Genomic DNA, 21,600 nt, shown 5'->3' on the forward strand with positions numbered 1-21,600 from the left:
TGCTGCCTCACTTCCTGCAGGCCCTGACTCAAATGCTGTCTGTTCAGCTTTATTCTGTTTTCCTCATGTTCCTGGCTTCTGTGACCTAGGACATTCGGTGGGCATTAAATCCGTACTTGTTTAGTATATGCAGAGCTCTGATTAATTTAGTAGGACAAATGGCTAGAAGTGAATTCCCCGCATTACAGATAGGAACATTTAAAAAGGTTCTTGGAACACGTGACTAAAACCCTGTTCTGCCCGAGGTCAAATCAATTCATATCCCATCAGCAACTACGAGACAACCCTGTCCACTTCATATTCATCAGTTATAAACAACTCCAGCCGGCTTGGTACATGGAAATTCTATTTCTTTTACATTTATTGGGCTTTTATTAGGGGTATTTGTATTTTTATGGTATTTATTAGCTTCTGTCTTGCCCATTCTTCTAATGGCAGTCTGATTTCAGTGTTTCTCTAGTTTAATGCTGATGTTTTCCTAACTGATTTGTAGACTCTAATGGTTAGTCTGTTGCAAATATTTTTCCTAGTTTCCTATTTTTTTTCAATTTTTCATATGTATTCAATTTTTTTTAAAATGTAGTCACTTTACGTTTTTCCCTTATTTATTTGGAAAGCTCTTGTCTAGTTCTGAAATCAACTGTTCACTTGTGATTTCTTTCAACTTTTTTTATGTTTGAGAATTTTTTTTTTTTAAAACAGGGTTTCTCTGTGTAACAGCTCTGTCTGTTCTAGAACTTGCTTAGTAGACCAGGCTGATCTTTTGTTTTTGGTTTTTTTTTGTTTTGTTTTGTTTTGTTTTTTGTTTTTTCGAGACAGGGTTTCTCTGTGGCTTTGGAGCCTGTCCTGGAACTAGCTCTGTAGACCAGGCTGGTCTCGAACTCACAGAGATCTGCCTGCCTCTGCCTCCCGAGTGCTGGGATTAAAGGCGTGCGCCACCACCGCCCGGCTGACCGGGCTGATCTTGAATTCAAACTCTCTGAGATTCACCTGCCTCTGCCTCCCGAATGCCGTGTGCCACTACCGCCCAGCCATGTTTATGATTTTTAATGTTATTAGTTCATCTCTGGCGTGGTGCTTGCTGTGTGGAAGAGGAATGTCATGTTGTCTCCTCCCATGACCGCAGTGCATGTGCCTCAGTAACACCTTGAAACACTGGCCTTCGTCGTTGGTAGGGCCGTTTCAAGTGCTCAGTTCAGATTCATTCTGTTGTTTAAACACCAGAACCCAATCTTAATTATTGTAGCTTTTAAATAGGGTTTGGACTCCTTTTCAAAAAGGTATTTTGAAGAGACTGGAGAGATGAGGGCTCAGCATTTAGAGCACTTGTTGCTCTTGCAGAGGTCTTGAATTACAGTCCCCAGAACCTGTATGGTGGCTCATAACCATTGGTTTCTCCAGTTCTAGGGGATCCGATACCTTCCTCTGACCTCTGTGGGCACCAGGCAGAAACATGGGCACACAGACATATACACAGGCCAGATGCTCATATACATAAAACAAAAATAAATAAATCAACAATTTTTTAAAAAATATTTTTAAGAGACTTGGAGCTGGGTGGTGGCGGCGCACGCCTTTAATCCCAGCACTCAGGAGACAGAGGCAGGCAGAGTTCCAGCACAGCCAGGGCTACACAGCGAAACCGTGTCTGGGGAGGGGCAGGGGGGGAAGACAGGTATGGTGGCACACAACTTTAATCCTAGCACTCCAGAGGTAGGAGCAGGTGGATCTCTGTGAGATTGGTGCCAGCCTGGTCTACACAGTAAATTCCCAGGCCAGCCAGAGCTATGTGGCTGAGACCCTGTCTCCAACACACACACACACACGTATGTATATATCTTCCCCCTCACCTCTTGGTTCTAAATAAATCCTAAGATAATTCTGTCAAGTTTAGGAGTAGTTACAGATTTACTGTCCTAAAATTAAAATCAAGTCTTGCCATCCTTCCATGGAAAATCTCTTCCTAACTCCTCCTGGCTTTCTAGGACCTGCCCCAATTGATCTCTTCCATTTTTGCATGGCCACTCCCCCTCTGGAATTTAACCACGAGTACATGCCAGTGTCTTGCGATTTTTCCACCTCCCTGTCTTTGCTCCAGCCTTCCTATCTGCTTGTAGTGATCTTGATTAGTGTCCTTGTCTGACTGCCTTAAAATCGATCACCATCTCTCGTACTTCCTTGTGGACTGGCTTTGTGCAAGGTGCAGCCACCATGTGATCTACTGTACCACAGTGGCTTAGTTTTTCCTCAGAGCTGTGTAGAAGCTTTCTATTCCCCGGACGTCAGGCATGCTAGGCAAGAGGTTTGGTTGGTTGGTTGGTTTTGTTTTTTTGTTTGTTGGGACTGGGTATCAGTGTTATAGCCCTAGCTTTCCTGGAACTCATTCCAGAGCAGACCGGCTTGGAACTCAGACATCCTCCTGCCTCACCTCCTGAGTGCTGGGATTAAAGACATAATCTTTATCACCGCCACCACCACCGGCTAGGCAGAGGTTTGTCTACTGAGTGTACCTTCAGTCCTCGCCTTCGTCTTGTATCTCTAGTCTCTACCATGCTGCCCTCAGACAGTGTAGTATGACTGGATTCGAGGAAAACATTCGACTAGAAATTGGAAAACAGACTGTTTCAGCAACTGCTTGAAAGATAAGTTAGAGACTTGACGAAGGTTGCGATGGCAGAACTAGGGTGTCTGAAAAATGCAAGAGAACAGCTTTGAACCTTGAGCCTGGTGAGTGAGAGCAAGAGGACGATTCTCCGAAGCCCGTTTCCAACCCAGACACGAAATGGGTATTTAAGAAGGGTGTGGTTAGGTCAGCTTTATTTATAACGTTTCTTTATTTGGGAAAGGGGACAAGGCAGGTGTACGCATGGTGTGTGTGTGTGTGGAGGTCAGAGTATAGCTTGTAGGATTCCAGGGATTGGACTGAGGTCATCAGGCACTAAGTCACCTCACCATCTCCTGGACCAGTTCTAGTTGTGCTGTGAGTCAGAGATCCCTTTATGATAACCAGTGGAGATATCCGATCTGCAAGGGACTATAAATAGGCTAATTATATACTGCTACTGTTGGGAGTATCACTTGGATTGGAAGAGAAACATAATTATTAATAATTAGGTTAACAAACATACGCCAGGAGTGACCCTGATTTGAACTGGGATGTATACATGGTATATATATTAAAAAAGAGAAAGGAAAAGTCAAACCTAAAGCTGAGGGATAAGTTACTATGTAGGTGTCCTGAGAACGAGCATAGTTGCCTGCTGAGGGTTTACAGGATGAGAATAAGAAAAAACAGGCAAAGACAAAACCCTAGCAAGTACGTTTATTGGTTATCAACTGGGAAAAGTTTCCTTGATATTCTTAATGCCCAGATTTTCCTTACACTCGAGTATCCTGACCAGTCATCCCTATGGCACACTCCCCTTTGACCCCGGACTGCAGTCAGAGAGTTTTGTTTCAGTTCTAGGCACTGTGGGTAGCTCGGTGGAAGAACACTTGCCCAGTTGCATAGTGGCCTTGCTTTGATCTGCAGCTTAGGGGCAAAGGTCTAGAGCTGCAGGTTTATGACGAACCTGGAGGAAGAGGAAGGAGCAAGGCAAACTCCGGTGGGCAGAAGGGGAAAGAGCTGGGAGAACCCCTTGGGACGTGGGCAGTAACAGCAGGGACTACCTATACTGCAGGTGACAAGAGATGTCACTTGGCTGTGACATTTAGATGACCCTGTTTCTGGAGTGGCCAGTACAGTTGTCTTGGAGCAGGAGTCAAAGCTGTGAAGAGTAAAGACAGGAAGAGCCATCTCTGCCCGCTGCGGTACAGCACTAAGGTGGAAGAGAATTCCTCCTGGTTTTAAGTGAAGATAGAGCTCGTTGGCTCTGTGGCTTGTTGACTGCTAGAAGGGACGAGTAGAAAAGAGCAGGACTGAGTAGCAGGGGATGTAGGAAATGCTGTCTGCAATCAGCTACCTGTCGGGAATGCCTGCATCGTGGTTGAGCGTCACAGTTGATTCCAGTAGCAAGAGAAAAAGGAAAGCATGGCCCAGGTGTCTTTCTGTTTGGTTGATTTAAAATCTTAAGTGTTTCCTCTTTCTCCTAAGACTCAAGGTGGGCACCTTGGAAAAGAATATTAATGTGTCGTTTTGTTGCATTGCTCTGTTGAAATGCCATTGGTACAATGTTGATAATTCATTAACCTAGATTTATGGGCTGATACTATGCATCCTTATTAAGAGGGGTGGAAACAAACTGTTCAGGTGAGCACATTCCCTGAGAGAGAGAGAATTTTGTCATATACATTGGATGGGAAGCAGAGGAGTTTTGTTGTTTGTTGGATGGTTGGTTTTTTAATCGCTTTCTCCGTCTGTAGGTCTAGCTGGTTCTGAACTTATGATCCTTGTGTCTCAGTGTCCCAGGCACTAGAATTACAAGTGTGTTTTAATTATGGATCCTTTTTAAATTATTTATTTATATTTTATGTACATTGGTGTTTTTCCATGGGTATTGGGTCCCCTGAAACTATAGTTATAAATAGTTGTGAGCTGCCATGTGGGCGCTGGGAATTGAACCCAGATCTTTTGGAAGAGCAGTCAGTGCTCTTAACTGATTGAGCCATGTCTCCAGCCCCCTAGTTATAGTTTCTATTTCCGTAACAAAACACCATTCATGACCAAAAAGCAGATTGGGGAGGAAAGGGTTTATTTGGCTTACACTTTCATATTGTAGTATGTCTTTGGAGGAAGTCACGACAGGAACTCAAGCAGGGCAGAATCCTGGAGGTGGGAGCTGATACAGAGGCCATGGAGGGTGCTGCTTACTGGCTTAGTTCCCATGGCTTGCTCAGCCTGCTTTCTTATAGAACCCAGGACCAACAGCCCAGGGATGGCATCATCCACAATGGTCTGGGCCCTTTCCCACCAATCATTAGTTAAGAAAATGCCCAAGCTGGGTGGCTCTTAATTCCAGCACTCAAGAGGCAGAGAGACAGGCAGATCTCTATGAGTTTGAGGTCAGCCTTGTCTACAGAGAGAGTTCCAGGACAGGATCCAAAAGCTACAGAGATGAAGCTGCCTTTAATCCCAGCACTAGGGAGGCAGAGGCAGGCAGATCTCTGTGAGTTAAAGGCCAACCTGGTCTACAAGGGCTAGTTCCAGGACAGGCTCCAAAGCTACAGAGAAACCTTGTCTCAAAAAACAAAACAAACAAACAAAGCTACAGAGAAACTCTGTCTCAGAAAACAGGAAAGAAAGAAAGAAAGAAAGAAAGAAAGAAAGAAAGAAAGAAAGAAAGAAAGAGAGAGAGAGAAGAAAGGAAATACCCTAGAGGCTTGTCTACAGCCCGGTTTTTCAGTGGAGATTTTCTCCTGTTGTATGACTCTAGTTTGGGTCAAGTTGGCATAAGATTAACGAGCACAAAGTGTGTACCATCAGCGTGGTGAAAAAGTGGATTTTTTTCCCCCCTTGAGATATGGTTTCTCTGTGTAGACCTGGCAGTCCTGAAACTCAGGCTGGCGTTGAACTCAAGAGATTCACCTTCCTCTGCCTCCCCAGTGCTGGGATTCAAGGCCTGTGCCACCACAGCCTAGCTGAAAAGGTGAATTTTCAAGGAAAAGAAAAAAAAATTTTTAGAAGCCCCATTAAAACAAAGCAACATGAGAATAAAAAGCTGCCCTGTTTTCTGGTCTGCTGTCTCACAGTGAGAAATTTTTATATGTTCACTTCCTCAGAGGGAAGAAAGCAAGGACACCAGCAAGAGAATCAGGTGTTTTGTAGCTCTGCAGAGGCCTCGACACTGAAAAGTAGAGAGTTCAGGCATAATGTGCGATGGACAAAAGGCTGTTGTGAGCTGTGTGCAGGAGTTGGTGAGAGCTTGTGTTCTGCCCCTTTTTTTCTGTGGGAGTTATTTCCTGTTGTTGACTAGAGTTCTTTATTTAGACCCACCTAGCTTCAGAGCGCCTGCTAGCTTGCAGAGGGAAGTGTGTACTTAGACAGTCTCTTTGAAAAAGACTCACACTGCTCATGCATTCGACAACATGATGTGCACAGACAGCAAGATCCTGTATCAACATGATCTTGTTTCCATTTAGAAACAGCAACTTGGGTCTAGTGACATGCACCTGTAATCCCAGCCTCCCTAGAGTCGGAGGCAGCAGGATAGCGAGATTCCGACCAGCCTGTACAATTTAGCAAGGCTGTCTCGATACTAAAAGTTAAAAGATAGTGAGTGACAGAGATACAGCCGAAAGTAAGGTGCTTGCCTGGCATTGGTATGACCCATAGTCCAACTGCATTATCACAAAGCAAATAAATAAGTAGATAGCCTGGCAGTGATGGCGCACACCTTTAATCCCAGCACTTGGGAGGTAGAGGCAGGCAGAAGTCTGTGAGTTCAAGGCCAGCCTGGTCTACAATAGCTAATTTCAGGACAGGTTCCAAAGCCCCAGAGAAACCCTGTCTCGAGAAACCAGATAGATAGATAGAGAGACAGATAGATGGATAGATGGATTAGATAGATAGATAGATAGATAGATAGATAGATAGATAGATAGATGTGCATATATATGTATGTGTGTGTATGTGTATATATTCATGTGCTAAGTAAGTTCTTTGGAGTTTTGAGGTGATCAAATGGCCTTTAAATTTTGTGAGGAAGTTTGTAGCCCTTCTTGCATGGTAAGAGTTAGCTAGCAATCGGGAAATATGCCCGAGCACAGCTGTGAGCCCTGCTGGACAGCCTTCTCATTAAGACTTTAGGTTACTGTAACATTGCCATTGAGCTTTGCGGTTGTTTGTTTTGAATCAGGGTCTCACTGTGTAACCCGGACCTTGAACTTGGCATCCTCATGTCTCATATACTCATATATGTTTCAGATACTCAGATTACAGACACGTGACACCAGGCTTCTTGCTCAGCCCTTTATTAAGAATATTTATATAATACTATTAAAATATATAAATACACAATAATTAAGTTTTTAGTAAAGGGTAATACCGTAAAATTAATGAGAATAAATTGCTACTAAATTCATGGGAGATAATAAATATTTACTGTACATACGTCCTATTTTTATTATTTTATTTTTATGTGTCTGAGTGTTTGCCTGCATGTATAGCTGTGTGTCAGATATGTGCCTGGTACATTTGAAGCTGGAGCTAAAGGTGATTGTGAACCATCACATGGATGCTGGGAACTGAACCTGGCTCTTCTATGAGAGCAGCAAGTGTTCTTAACCTTGACCCATCTCTAATCCATGTCCAGTAGTTTTTTTTAACCGACATTGGATACTGTAGATAAAAATTTCCTCTTAAGTTCTGCTTTGTGGGACTCATGAAGAAGAAAGAAAAGAAAATGTATTTCTTTGACTTAGTAAATTCTGAAACAGTAAATTAGAATTCTTAAATTGTAACACATTTATTTGGTTTTTGATACTTTTAAAAGAAATAAACTCTCTAGACTCTTTGTGTCGCTCCCCAATTCCATTCCCCTCCTCTCCTCACCAGTGGACAGTGTTTTTATGAACTCTATTATCTATCATATAGCTCATATGGTTCCTACATATGTACTTGTAAACAATAAATAACATGCTTTGAACACTTTCTGTTCTGAAATAGGGTCTCTCTGTATCCCTGGCTGAACTGAACTCCCCCTGTGCACCAGGCTGGCCTTGAACTCCCAGAGACCCACCTGCTTCTATCTATGCTTGGATTAAAGGCATAGACTACCTCTCCTGCTTGTTTTACAGTATCTTATACAAGTGGAAATGTATTGTTATGCCTTACAGCCACTTTATTGTCTTCAGCTATTTTTGAGATTTGCACATTTGTTGATACGTAATATTAGTTCTTTGAAGCCAGTGCAGTTTTCAGGTACATGGGTTTGTCCTCATCTGGAACTTTAATGTTATTTCCAGCATTTGTCGTTATAAGCAGCGTACAATTCTTTTCTGTCAGTCTGTCTCCCTGTCTTTTTGTGTGTGTATCTCTATGGTGATTAAAAACAAATTTCTCTAGACTCTGAATATAGTCCTTCTATGGCCTTCTCAAGAGAATTAAGCTCCAATACCATAAGGAATCCATCATGGTCTTGTCCTGTAGTTAAATATTTGCCAGACTAGCACTGATTTTATACCTTCCTCTGAAGACCTGAAGGTATGATCCAGAAGTCATCTTCTGTAGGACTTATTTTCCTGTTGAACCCTAGTTAAGAAAGTCTTGTGTGTATATAGGCGGGAATGTGCCCTTCAGCGTATTGCTGGATCGTTTCAAATTTTTCTAAAATAACCGTACCCACTTGTGTACTCATTAAAGCTTTGTGAGAGTTTAAAATTTGTGTGTGCGCGCGTGCGCTTGTGTATGCAGGTTGACACCTGAATGTCTTCAGTCACCTCTCTTTATTTGTGTGTGTTATGCATCTGTGTATGTATGTTAACTCGTGTGGGTGCATGTGTGGGCACGTGTGGAGACCTGAAGTTGAGGATCACTGTCTTCTTGATCACTTTCTAGTCTGCACACTGAGACAGGACCTCTCACCCAATGCAGAGCTCTCTCTCTCTACCTTTGAGGGCTGAGATTGTAGGTGACTGTCAGACCTGCTCAGATTTTACATGGGTTCAGAGGACCCAAACTCTGCCCGTCACACTTGGGCAGCAAGTGCTTTATCTACCAGGTCACCTCCCCAGTCCGCCTGCTTTATTGTTGTTGTTGTTGTTATTTAGACAGGGTCTCACTATGTAGCTCTAGCTATCCTGGAATTTACTGTGTAGACCAAGCTGGCCTCAGACTCAGAGATGCACCTGCTTTTGCTGGGATTAAGGAAGTGTGCTACCACCCCTGGCCCCTCCACCTTGTTTTTTTGAAAAAAGCCCTCACACTGAACTTGGAACTGTTTTATCTAGAGCCAAGGACCCACATGTATAGAGATTGCTCAGTGCTGGGGCTGCAGAGAGACAGAGGAGGATCTGAACGTAGACCTGTGCTTACCCTCTGGTCCTCTCCTCCATTCTGAGCTTCCAAACTTTGTCTTCATCATTCATTAGATGAAGTTTTTACCAATTTAAAAGCTATGACTTTTGTTTATTTTATAATTTGCATTTTACTGTAGTTCCTAACTTTTCAAGTGTTTATTAGACATTCCGTTTCCTGTTTTATCTGTTTTTCTATTGTATTTTTTTAGCTTTTAAAAATCTAACTCAAGTATTCTGTATGAATTCTAAGTACTTTTGTTGAGTCTGTGAACCTGCCATGTTACAATCTTTAGCTTGCTTTAACTTGTTAGTAGTACATTTTGTTCAACAGATCCTTAACTTGGTTGTTTCTTTGTTTTTTGAGACAGGGTTTCAATGTGTAGTCCTGGCTGTCCTGGAACTTGCTTTATAGGCTGTCTGGAATCCACAGAGATCTGCCTGCCTCTTCTTCCTAAGAGCTGGTGTTAACGGCATGTGCCTCCACTGCCGGCCATGTACTTAACTTACAATGCAACCAACGTTACTGATCGTTTTCTCTGTGGTTTGTATCTTCTTTTTTGGAGTTCTGTATAAATGACTCAACTAAGGAGATGTTAGTGAAAGTACAGAGTTGTGATATTTGAGACACGGCACATCAATGATAGTAGAGAGTGGTTACAGCCAAAGTTGTGGGGGGAGGATGGTGCTGTTGGGGTAAAGCCTCCAGAAAACACAGTGGGAATCAGCGGACCGATAGAGGGCCACGCAGAAGCAACTGTGTTGGCGGAGAGATGGGTACTGCCAGTTGGGGCCCAACAAAGGCTGCAGTGAGGAATACCCAGCCTTTCTCCCTTTCACCCAATCACCTCCTGCTGCCGTCTTTGCTAAATCTCATTGCCAAGCAGTTGGCAAGGCTTCATGGTAAGCAAGTACTCTACCCGCTGAACCACATCCCGACACAAAATTGAGAAGAAATTGTTGAAGTGTTTGATGCTAGGTACTAGACTCAAGGCCCCACGTATTAGGCTAGCCCCTTGCCACTATAGTACACCCTCAGGCTGAAAACTGGGGCTTAAATTGGAGTTGCATTTAATGGGTTTAGGGGAACATTAGCATTTCTCTAGGGTAAAGTATTCTTGTCCATGAAATGGCATGGGGCTGCATTATGTATCCCTGTGTCTGTGAACTCAGGAATGGCATTTATTATCTTTACTTTTTGTTCCTGGCTACCATATGCAAGTAGTAATTCTAGAATCTTTATCCCCACAGCTATTAATTTTCATCATTAAAACTAGAAATAAAATGTTCAGCAATTTTAAGGTTATAACAAATTGAAGTGGATATGTAATTAGTTAATTTTTTTTCTTATCTTCTTTGTAATTTAGGTTTTAATTTCCTTTCCTTAAAAAAAGGTAGAATCTCACTGTGTAGCTCTGGCTGGCCTGGAACTCGGTGTGTAAACCAGGCTGACCTCAAATTCAGAGTCTCCTGACTGCCTCCTGAGTGCTGGGATGCAAAGCATGTTACCACCACGCCTGGACTAGGCTTTAATTTCTTAAAGAAGTTATACAGAAATGGAAGCGGTGTTGAACTTCCTCCTCCCTCACTCTCTCCTTCGTGCTCGGGTTGAAAGCATGCACCACCATTGCCCTTAGTGTCGCTGAATCCTGGAAAAAAAAGAAAAGAAAATATTAGAGTGTATGCATGTGTGCATGTGCGCACACGCTCTTAGTGTGTACGCATGTAGGTTCCAGGCAGCAAATTCAGGTCGCCAGGCTTGTGGCAAGTGGCTTTCCCTGCTGAGCCATCGCTCTGACCCTCACCCTGTCATTTGTTCAGTGAGCTTTTTTACTTAACCTAGTTTCTTTCTTTTTTGCTGTTTGCTTTTTCAAGACACAGTTTCAGATGTGTCCTCCCTGGTCCAGATGTTAAATAATTTTGAAACTGTCTCCTTCATTCTGGCAGTAGAATATTTTGTTGTTATTGTTTGTTTTATTTTTCTGGTGGTGGCTATCTTAGGAGAGGGTCTCTCTGTATAGCTCAGCCCAGCCTGAGTGTACTATGTAGATGAGGCTGGCCCGCCTCAGATTTACAGAGCTGCACCTACGGCCCTTGTCAGCCCAGTGCTGTACTGAAGAGTGCTGGGATTAATGTGTGAATGCTGCTGGCGCAGCTGTTTGAACAGCAGTTCTTCCTCTGTGACTGATACTACACTGGGATGGAGTTCCGGCAGAGGGCTCACCTCGTTAGCGTGCAGGATGCCCTGTCCAGTCCCCAGCAAGACATAAAAATGGGAGGAGCTGTAAATTCCTGATCTTGTGTTTTTCCACAGACAGTTCCATTAAAGTCTTAACATTTTTAACCCGGGTGGTGGTGGCGCACGCCATTAATCCCAGCACTCGGGAGGCAGAGGCAGGTGGATCTCTGTGAGTTCGAGACCAGCCTGGTCTACAAGAGCTAGTTCCAGGACAGGCTCCAGGCTACCGAGAAACCCTGTCTCAAAGTAGAAATTTAATAGCTGTGGTTTAAAAATTATTTTAATAAAACATTTTATTTTATAAACATCATCATATTCTTCCTTGAAGGGCCTCCTTACTCACAATTAATTTTTGTTTGTTGTTGAGTTGTTTGTATTGCTCAAACTGGCCCTAAACTTCTGGGCCCAAGGTCTCTTCCTCCACCAGGTTTCCTGGTGACCGAGACTATGGGTGTGCCCCAGCTTTTATGGATGGTTTGGAGATGATCCTACATAGTTACTACAATGGATATGAAAAATATACTATGGAAAATATAGTTTAGTCTAGCTGATCATATAAATGTGCTTGATTTTGAAATATGAGAGAAATATGAGAGGCATCTGGTGTTAGAGTCGTGCTTTTACAAAAATGTATTTTCTACCATCATTTAGGCAAGTTTTCTTTGCAGTTAAAATGACTGGTAATTTTTATTTATTTATTTATTTATTTATTTATTTATTTATTTATTTATTTATTTAATTTTGTGAAACAGGGTCTAGCTCTGGCTGTCCCATAACTCACTGTGTAGATTAGACTGGCCTAAAATTGGCTACTAATTTATAGTACGTGTTTGGTTACTGGCATTTAATTTTTTTGAGGTTTATTTTTCTTTTATGTGGATGGGTGCCTTGTCTGCATGTGTGTCTATGCACCATGTGCGTTCCTGGTGCCCACCGAGTTGAAAGACAGAACTGGGTCACCTGGAACTAGAGTGACTGATGATGGTGGGCCACCATGTGAGTGCTGGGAATTGAACCCAGGTCTTCTGGAAGAGCAGCCAGCGCTGTTAACCACTGTGCCACCTCTCCAGCCCCCACGTCCTATATTTGTTTGTGTGGCTTAACTGACACTTTCTTAGAGTAAACAGGGCAGAAAAGTCTTCCTACGGAAGGGAAGTACAGAGTGGTCGAATGATAGCAGTAAACCATGTTTATTGGTAAAGTCTTTACTCAGATAGAAAGTCTGTACCGGTTAGCTTTCAAGAGTGAACTTTGTAAGGCCAGTTAGCTCTTTTAACTAGGCTTGACTTTAATGGTATAGTACGGAGACGCTGAAAAGTAGTTATAGATACAGTATTACTAGTGCTCTGTGGTTATGAAAGTTAAAAAGAACCGCGTAAGTATTTTGATTCTACACACACAGTGGGAATCAGTCATGGTGGCATGGGTCTGTAGTTCCTTATTTGGGAGACTGAGGTAGCAGGAACACATGAGCCTACAAGTTTGAAACTAGGTTGTGTAAAAGATTAGAGCACATTTATACGTTTATATTTATGAAGGATTAACCCCTTCATTTTTCCACTCATTCTGCTAGTACTTTCCAAGTACATACTTAGTGACCGCTTCCTCCGCCACCCTCTGGCTTGGATGGAGGCTGGCAGTGGGGTGAGAAAAGCGGCCAGTAGAAGGCATATTAGAGAAGAGTGAAGGGCTGCTAAGTATGATGATGCGATTTCGTTTTTATCCTGTGCGTCGGCTGTTTATTCTGTGGGTTAAAATAAGGCCAAGGATAGGCAGGGTTGGAGTTTTTGGTAAAAGAAGCAAGAATTATTTTTATCTATATCCTAGTCTCTGGTTGGGTCTAAGTGATATGCAGTTTCTGATATACACCAGTACCAGGCCATCTCTGAGTGTCTTTGCTTCTCGAGGAGACCTGGAGAGCTGCCGCTGCCCTGTGTGCAGCCCAGCAGTGTGCTGTGGAGACGGGCAAGTGGGTCCAAATGCCCTGCTCTTCTCCAGGACTTTGAAACCAGAAGGTGGTTTGAGTCATCCGGACATGAAAAGTTTTGAGAAACATAACTCACTAAGAGAACACATTATTACCTTTATATTATTTCCATTTAGAAATGTGGACTTGATTTATATTCTTCTAGACAAGTTGAGCAAAGTACAAAGCATTACATCTCATTTTAGCCCTTGAATTCCTCCACAAGCAAGACTGAAACTTCCCTTTTAGAGAATCCAAGCTCCAAGAAAGGGTTCCAGAAACCAGAGTCCAAGGTGCAGAAGTCTGCTCAGTGCTGCCCAGGGCCGGATTCGGCCTCCCAGTGCTGGGGCCAAGGAGCTAGACCCAGAATTATCTGATATAACCCTGTGTTTGTTTCAGGACCCGTGTTGATCTGAGATCTGTGACACAGTAGATTAAGTCACAGATTGGGCTCGCTTGATGGCTCAGTGGAGAGGTGTACATGCTGGGCAAGCCTGTGTCATCTGAGTGTGATCCCTGGATCCCACGGTGGACGGAGAAAACAGACTGCCAGAGTTGTCCTCTGACCTCCGCATGTGGGCCATCGATCACACACACACACTAAAAATGTTTAAATCCTAGCTCAGTAGTGGACTTGTAGGTCTCCAGATTCCCTGTCAAGAGTCTTCGCCTACCAAGTTAGTTCCTAGGACAAGAGAAGCCTGGGGGCCGGCCATTCAACATCCTCTGACATTCTGTGAGAGAGAGCCGGTGTGCGGAGACCAGCAGATAGTACTAGATTGAGAAACGGAAACATTTGGGTCCCCTCCCGCCAAATGTTGTCTTTAAGATTGTATTGTGTTAAGATTTAGACACTGTCGGGTTTTTAGGAAAGAAAAAGGCCCAATCGCTGATACAAGAACGAAGTGCCTATGGCCTGAGCTGGTAGCCATTACATCAACCAGTGACTCCTAGGGAAAGATCCTTAGCTTGGGGCTATAGCTATGCTGTGTGAATGAAGACCGGATGGAGGAGCAGGAGAAGGGCCTGACTAGGTAGAAAGGGTGGAAAGAAACCTGCAGAGTAGGTTAGTTTGTCATCAGGCACCAGGGGAGTCTGTGACCCTGCACCATCTGCGTGAGATTAGCGTTTCCTGACCTTACATCCTATGTAAGTCCCCGCGGTCAGGTAAGGGATGTGACTTCCAGAATTTTATTTTGAAAATCTATCCCATTTTCAGCTATTGTGGTAATTCTGTAGTTGGTATCTCATATTTTCCATGAAAAGACATCTAGCCAGCTTGTTCTATACAGTGCTTTAATAATCAAAGCATTTGTTCTTTTTTTTTTGACATTAAAACCAAGACTAAGAATGTTGATGGATGATTGTTAGTATTTTAGCCTCAAATCTAGAATTAAGTTGAAAGAAAAGTTTTGGAAGCCTATCTGTTTTTCAGGCTGGGTAGCTCAGTGATCGAGTGCTTGCCCAGGGTGAGCCCCAGGCCCTGGGTCCCGTTCCCTCCGCACACAAAGCATCAGACATAGATACAAATAACTAAGTAGTCTTTGTTCCAGTTCCTATATCTGACTTGTCCTTAGTTTCCTTGGTCCATGCTAGTGGAGTGATAAAAGCACCCTTCAGTCGGTGCAGCGCCGGACAGAGTCTGTAGAACGTACGGCTATAGAACTTCAAGGGAAGCAGGTCTGTAAACTAGTATCCAGGACTTCACCAGGACCCCTCGGCATGAGCTCATGATTTCGCAGGTTTCAAAATTTGCCATCGAAGTCTGTGCTGAGGAAAGGGAGTGGGTGCTTCTCTTCTCCCTAAACAGACGTGTGATAGTTAAATGTGACCGACTAACTTGTTCTCCATGAAGGTTATTTGAAATGGAGCTTTAAAAAAATTGTTTTTTTATATACATTGGGGTTCTGCCTGCATATATGTCTGTGTGACGATGCCAGAGCCCCTGAAAGGGAATTACAGACAGTTGTGAGCTGCCATGTGGGTGCTGGAAATTGAACAGAGTCCTTTGGAAGAGCAGCCAGTGCTCTTAACCGCTGAGCCATCACTCCAGTCCCTTAAATGGACTTTTAAAATGTGTAAACCAAAGTTATATGTTCACTTAGAATTTCTTGACCATTTTGTAGGAATAACTAGCATTTTTCTTTAAAACATAAAATCAGGCCAACCGTGGTGGCAGTGCACACCTTTAATCCCAGCACTTTGGAGGCTGAGTCAGGCGGATCTCTTTCAGTTTGAGGCCAGCCTGGTCTACATAGTTCCAGGGCCGGCCAGGCTATGTGATTTTTTTTTTTTTTAAATAGTCATTGCGCATACTTCAGAAGTTCAGGGAAGGGACTTGAAGAGATGGTGCAGCAGTTAAGAGCACTTGTTCCTCTCACAGAGGACTCCAGTTTGGCTCCCAGAACTACCTGGCAGCTCACAGCTGTCTGTACGTAACTACAGCTCCAGAGAACCCAACACCCTTTTCTGGCCTCCACAGGACCAGGCTTGCACATGGTTCACGGACATACATGCAGTCCTAACAGCCTTACTTGTAAGTTTTTTGTTATTAAGCGCAGGGAGGATCTTCCTTTATCTTTGAATGTCTGGGCTGCGACAGAGATGGCTGTGTTGGCCTCCATGGAACTCAGCCTGTGGAGACGGAGCAGGGAAGAGGTCCCTGATGCTGCACCAGACCAGCGGCTGTGTGGCTGCCATTTCACACTTGGGCCAGTTGAGCAAATATGCCAGATTCTAAATCGGGAAGGTGAAAAGGCAACGCCTGCCCTGATAGGCTACTGAGCATTCAAAACCACAGCCCGGGCAGCTCCTCGCCCCAGAATCCACCATGGGCTGCTGTCCTCAGAACCCAAGCTTTTGCACACAGTGTGGCCACGCAAAGATGTTGTTTTCATCTTTGGCTCTTTTCTTTTGTACAGGACCACTGTATTTGTGAAGCATTTGCTAGGAAATATCCAAGTGTCACAAAATTCTATGTCTGTTTTCTTTTTTTAACTTCAATTCATGAATAACAGTTTCAATTCATTTTAAATTCAACAGAACTAAATACCTCTGGCCTCCCACAAAGACATCATCACAGGAAGAGAGTATTGCAGCTTCTATTTCAATGGCTGGTTCTTAAAGTGAGCGCTGAAAGTATAAGTGAGTGGGTGGGGAGCGAGCTGTGTGTAGTTATGTTGTCTTCAAAGGCAGAACTCTAGAAATGAAAAATAGCTTGGCTCTCTAGCAAAACGTTTGAAAATTTTATGCCACCTAGGCATAAACCAAACAAGACCTCACAGGGCCTCATGAGCATAGTTTCTGTGGTGCCAGTTGTAAATGCTATTATAATGACTTGCCAAAGAGAGACACAACTGGCTGTTGATATTGGTTATGCCTAATGAAACATCTATCTGTATGAGATTTTGATGATACCAGGGATTCACTAAGAACAACTGATAAAACCTGATGTACATGGTTCCTTTAACATTTTGGCCCACATTATTGCTGTTATTATTTGAGACGGGTTTTCCCTATGTTGTCCTGGCTGGCCTAGAACTGTCTATATAGAGAGGCTGGCCAGGAACTAAGAGATCTGCCTGCCTCTGTCTACCTAGTGTAGGAATCCTACACCTCGCATTAACTCATGTTTAATTTTGATAAGAACATCAAATAAATAAATCATTACACAATACTTTGAGCTGGTCTAAATTTGTCGTGATTTTTAAAACCTTTATGTTAGGTCTTAAAGCTTTATTATCTTTAAATACAACTAGTGTAGTAGACCATTAAACAGCAAAGTAGTCTGAGAAGAAATTATTGATTGGGGTGGCAGCCAAAAATTGAAGGTGCCTGAATTACTTTTGTAATATCTTTATGCAGAGTGTACATGTCATTTTTAAAGCAGTCATAAATGTTCCAGATGAGCTGTCCCTTACCTCTTAGTCCTCTTAAATTCGATAGACACATGCATTTCATACTAATAGTAAGGATAATGTAAGGTCCCCTGCTAAGTTTGAGTAGTTAAAAACATTAGGCCTTTTTTTTTTTTTTTAAGGGGAAAGTTAAGGCTATCAGCGTGAAACTTGTGGGCAGAGGACGACGCCTCTAGCTTCCCGTGTTCACCAAGCTTGGTTTCCCTCTGATTGGCCTGCTGGGTCTCCATACAGGATACAACTCAGGTCTGTCCGGCTCCAAAGGTACTACTTGGTGACCCATTTCGACTGTCGAACTTTTTCTGTCGCCAACTCCTAATGGAACTCTTGACCCCTCCCCCCATTCCGACATCTCCGAGGGCCATTGGTGGACCCTATCCTCCCGCCGACCGGCCCAAGTGGCCGAATAGCTCGGATGCCTGTCATATTTGTGGTCTCGCTCCTCTACGGACTGTGCCCGCGCCGCCGCCTTTGTCACCGCCCGCTCCGTCATCTGCCTGTTTTCCACTGCGTGGGGGTTAGTAGTGGCCCTTCAGCTTGAGCATCCCGGTTTCTTCCTCTCCTATTTCAGCCTTCGGCCCACAGAGCTGCCTGCAGAAGCTTGGTGCCCGCCTGCCCCTTCCTGAGCTTTCAACCGGCCAGAATCTGCATTTATGGCACCACCCATGGAGGGCGGGTCCGGGGCGGGGCCTGCGGAGCTGGGGCGGGTCCGGACCATCTGGGGGCGGGGCCCGCGGGGGCCAGGACCTGTGGAGCGGGGGGCGGGGCGGGGCCTGCGGGCTGAGGTGGGAGGGAGGCAGGGTGGGGCCTTGCTGTAGGGGCGGGGCTGTTAGGGCGGGGCCGGCCAGGCGGGGGCGGGGCCTACGGGGCCTGGCCGGAGCTCGCCGGAGGCTCGCAGGCGGACGTCACTCCTGCACCGCGAGTGCTGGAGCACGAGCCGTGGGTCGCTCGGCCCGGGCGTCCCCTCCGCCCGCCTCCTGCTTCCTCCCGGCTACCCGCCGCCTCCTCCACCATTGTATAATGTTCCCGACGCGCAGGCAGAGGACGCCGGAGTGATAGCTCCGGCCTCTCCGCGCGCTCCCAGCCACCGTCGGCCCCGTAGCGGGGCGCCCCGCATGGAGCTGGCATAGCTTGAGGGGTGATTGGAAACCCCTCCGATGCGTTAGCTCCGGGCGGACCTGCCTGTGGTGAGTTCCCGACCGAGCTTGAGGCTCCCCGGGGTTGGGCTCCGGCGGGCGGGGGGCGGTGCTGGGCTGGGCCAGGCGGGAGCCCAAGGCGGAGGAGGCCGGGCTGGGCAGGTTGGGGTGCACCCGCCGGCCGCCTGGAGACCCCGACTGTTACGACCCCGGGCAGGAGCCGGGCGACCGGGCCCGGGAGCTGTTGCCTTTACAGCTGGGTTGTCTGTGCTTGCCTTGGTGGCTGTGGTGCTGAGGACGTGCGAGACTTTTTTTTTTTTTTTTTTTTTTTTTTAAGATTCTGGTTGCTGGCATGGAGGCTGCTTCACTTTTGAGTTCCGTGTCTGGGTTTGCATCCAACTTGCTATATTGTGTTTTGAGAGTTTCCCGGTGGTTCTATGTTAAAACAGCTCTCTTCGCCCTCTTTTCTTCCGTACCCAAGTGAATTGATTTTGGATCCGAATGTATATTAAACTTAACGCCTCCCTGGTTTTTAAATTAGAAATCTACAAGTCATCTTGGTGGTAACCGCCTATGACGGGGCAGAGGGGGGGGGGCGGCGCTGAGGGGAGCCAGCTGTCCCGACGGGTAGACTTTGTACCGTTGACACTGGGCACCCTTCAGAGAACCATTGCGTCGGGAGAAAGTACTGAATTGTTCGTATTTTTTCTTCGCCATAAATTGTCTTAGCTTTAGCAGAAATAGTAGCAATCAATAGAGTTGAGAGTTGAACGATAAGTTTCACAAAAGGATGAGACGGTCTGTTTTAGAATAACTTTTTGCTTGCAACTAGGTAGTTAGTTCCAGGAGTGGAAAGTGGGTTTTTCCAGGCAGCACCGGGAAGGGCAGTGAGCAGAGTAAGACGCTCCCCCTCAGAAATAGCAGTTTTTATTTGAGTAGAATCGGTCAAACCTTAGCTGGCCATAAGGGAGTGTCGGTGTTTTCAGGCTTTGTTCTTGAAACATGCTTTTGATTTCCCAATATATGTTAAGTGTTCAGAACCTGTGTAAAGAGCCTGGAAATTGTAGTCACCAGTAGGATTACCAAGGCTGTAACTGTTCAAAGTTGATTTTTGTAATTAATTTTTGTTACTAACAAGAGTGAGGTGGACCACTTAACCCTGGAGGGCTGCACACCTGAGAGTCCTGGGCTAGTCTGCTGTGGGGGATGGTGTGTGTGCGCGTGCGAGTGTATGTGTGTGTGTGTGTGTGTTGCTTACCTCACCCTAGCTGCTACTCCACCCCACCCCTCTAGTTTCACCTTATTTTGATTTGAGGGGGAAGAATAAGATCCCAACTCTGGCATGAGCAAGAATAATTGTGGATCCTTGCTTTCCTGATAGTTTCTTCATTTAAACATCTATAGAGCTGGCCTGGGTGTGAGGCATATACCTGTGATCACAGCACTGGCAGATCTAAGGGCTAGCCTGGGCTACACGGTGAGCTCCAGGCCAGCGGGTGTTTGTTTTCAGGTCAGGCATGCTTTCAAATAATATCTTTCCTCTCCTAATGGAAATACGTCCAGCCATGTGTGCTTTCTACTGAAAAATCTTAGGAAATGGACTTGGCAGCTTGCTCTCCCCCCTCCACCTGGCTCTGTCCCTTGCTCTATTTCAGCAGCTAGGAGGGACTCAGGTCTATAGCATCCCCTGTGTGGCAGGAGATGTCCTAGGGGTAGTTTTCTTGTCAGGTAAGTGGCAGGGACTCGCAGGTAACAGCTGCTTAGACCAGCTTCTGGCAGAGAGCGGAGAGATTCAGAAAATCTCACCTAGAAAACACTCCCATTGCTGAATTCTCCTACATACGAGCTTTTTAAATTAAGGAACAGAATACAAGTTTTACCCAGTTACTAAGACTAATTATTAACAATGGCATAGGAAGCAACATATCATTTTCTGTTTTTAAGTCACTTAAATGTATGTATGGTGGCTGAGATCTTATGGCTGCCGCTGCATTAAACAGCACTCATGGTAAGGTAAAAGTTCCTGCTTCCAGAACGTCCTTGCTTAGAATATGGTAGACTCTAGAACCCGAGAAAGTGAGAGCCCTAACAAGATTTTTAAAGTTTCTTTTGCTATGGTTTCTTATTAAAGAACACTAGTAAAAGTATGAGTTCTGTTGGTTTGGGGGGTGTTGTTTGTTTTGGGGGGTTGTTGTTGTTTTGAGACAGGGTTTCTTCCGTGTACTCCTGGCTATCTTCTGTAGATCATGCTGGCCTCAAACTCAGAGATCCGCCTGCCTCTGCCTCTGGAGTGCTGGGATTAAAGGCGTGCACCACCATCACCCAGCCAAAGCATGAGTTTTGTTTTAATTTTATTTATATTTTCAAAACGAAGACACTTAGCCAGTATTATTTGCAGAACAGTAAGTATGGTATTCAGAAGGGTGAACTCTAGTGTACTTAGAGAACTTCCTAAACTTAGCAGCTGTGGAGAGAGAGAGAGAGAGAGAGAGAGAGAGAGAGAGAGAGAGAGAGAGAGAGCGAGCTCTAGTTGCAGGAAGCATGTCTGATTGTTGAGTCCAAAGATCAGACCTATGCTACAGATACCAGAGGGCAAAGCTTCAGTTTAAGTGAAAAGGGCCTGGTGCTAAGAGTAATGCCAGCCTTCACATATCTCTCTATTAGATGTTTTTCAAAGTGTGTGTGTGTGTGTGTGTGTGTGCGCACGCGCACGTGTGGTGCAGAAAGGATTCATGTGGGGTCAGAGGGCAACTTTGTGGAGTCAGTTTTCCTTCTCTCGGGTTCTGGGGACTGACCTCTGGTCTCCATGCTTGAGTGGCAAGTACCTTTGCCGGCTGAGCTCTGTCTCAGGCTCCGTTAGTTAGTTCCGACTAGAAGTGCTGTGGCCCTTGTGTGTGCACCAGCACTGCGTTTTCTATCTGCCACTCCTAGATACTCATTAAACGTTCGTTAGACACTTACAGGCTGTGACTTCTGTTTAAGAAGGGTCTGGGTATTTAATTTGATTTTAATATTTCAGAATGGAACAACTACCAAGGTTGGGTTGCTTTTTAAAGAAAAAAAATCTGTTGTCCTAAATAGCCAGAGTAGTTAGTCTTAAAGGCAAACTTCTGTGCTGTACAAACACTGGGAAAGCCTTCTGAACAGAACTGTCCCCTGGAGCGTCCGTCACTCATTGTGTGGAGCTGTGTCTTTCTCCATCAGCACTGACGAGCAGTTCATTCTTTGTATGAATCTGTGAATGGCATATGTCAGCCTAATAAGGCGGCATTCCTATTCTGGGTAATAAATAGACTCTTTGTTGTTGTTGCCCCCCGCCCCAAGACCATGAGACAAAAACATGCTTGACTGTCTAAAAATTTTCTTTGAAAAATGTATAAATTATTACAT

The 21,600-nt window shown here is 44.8% G+C and overlaps 1 protein-coding gene across 5 annotated transcripts in view; it reads left to right on the forward strand.

Moving 5' to 3' along the window:
- Sertad2 (SERTA domain containing 2) overlaps window positions 1–21,600 on the forward strand; it is a 121,875-nt gene that overhangs the window by 81,940 nt on the left and 18,335 nt on the right. The window contains exon 2 of one of the 5 annotated variants that reach the window (XM_050140867.1): window positions 17,197–17,338. The exons of 1 other annotated variant lie outside the window; for it this stretch is intronic. The gene's annotated coding sequence lies outside the window, so the exon portion shown is untranslated. Of the gene's footprint in view, window positions 1–17,196; window positions 17,339–17,571; window positions 17,592–17,955; window positions 18,262–21,600 lie in introns of those variants that run through there. 3 more of the 5 variants (XM_050140866.1, XM_050140868.1, XM_050140865.1) reach the window with 3 other exon arrangements.

This window comes from Alexandromys fortis, unplaced genomic scaffold, assembly GCF_014885135.2.
Source record: "Alexandromys fortis isolate MF-2015 unplaced genomic scaffold, M_Fortis_MF-2015_v1.1 scaffold_7, whole genome shotgun sequence".
Taxonomy (NCBI): Eukaryota; Metazoa; Chordata; class Mammalia; order Rodentia; family Cricetidae; genus Alexandromys; species Alexandromys fortis.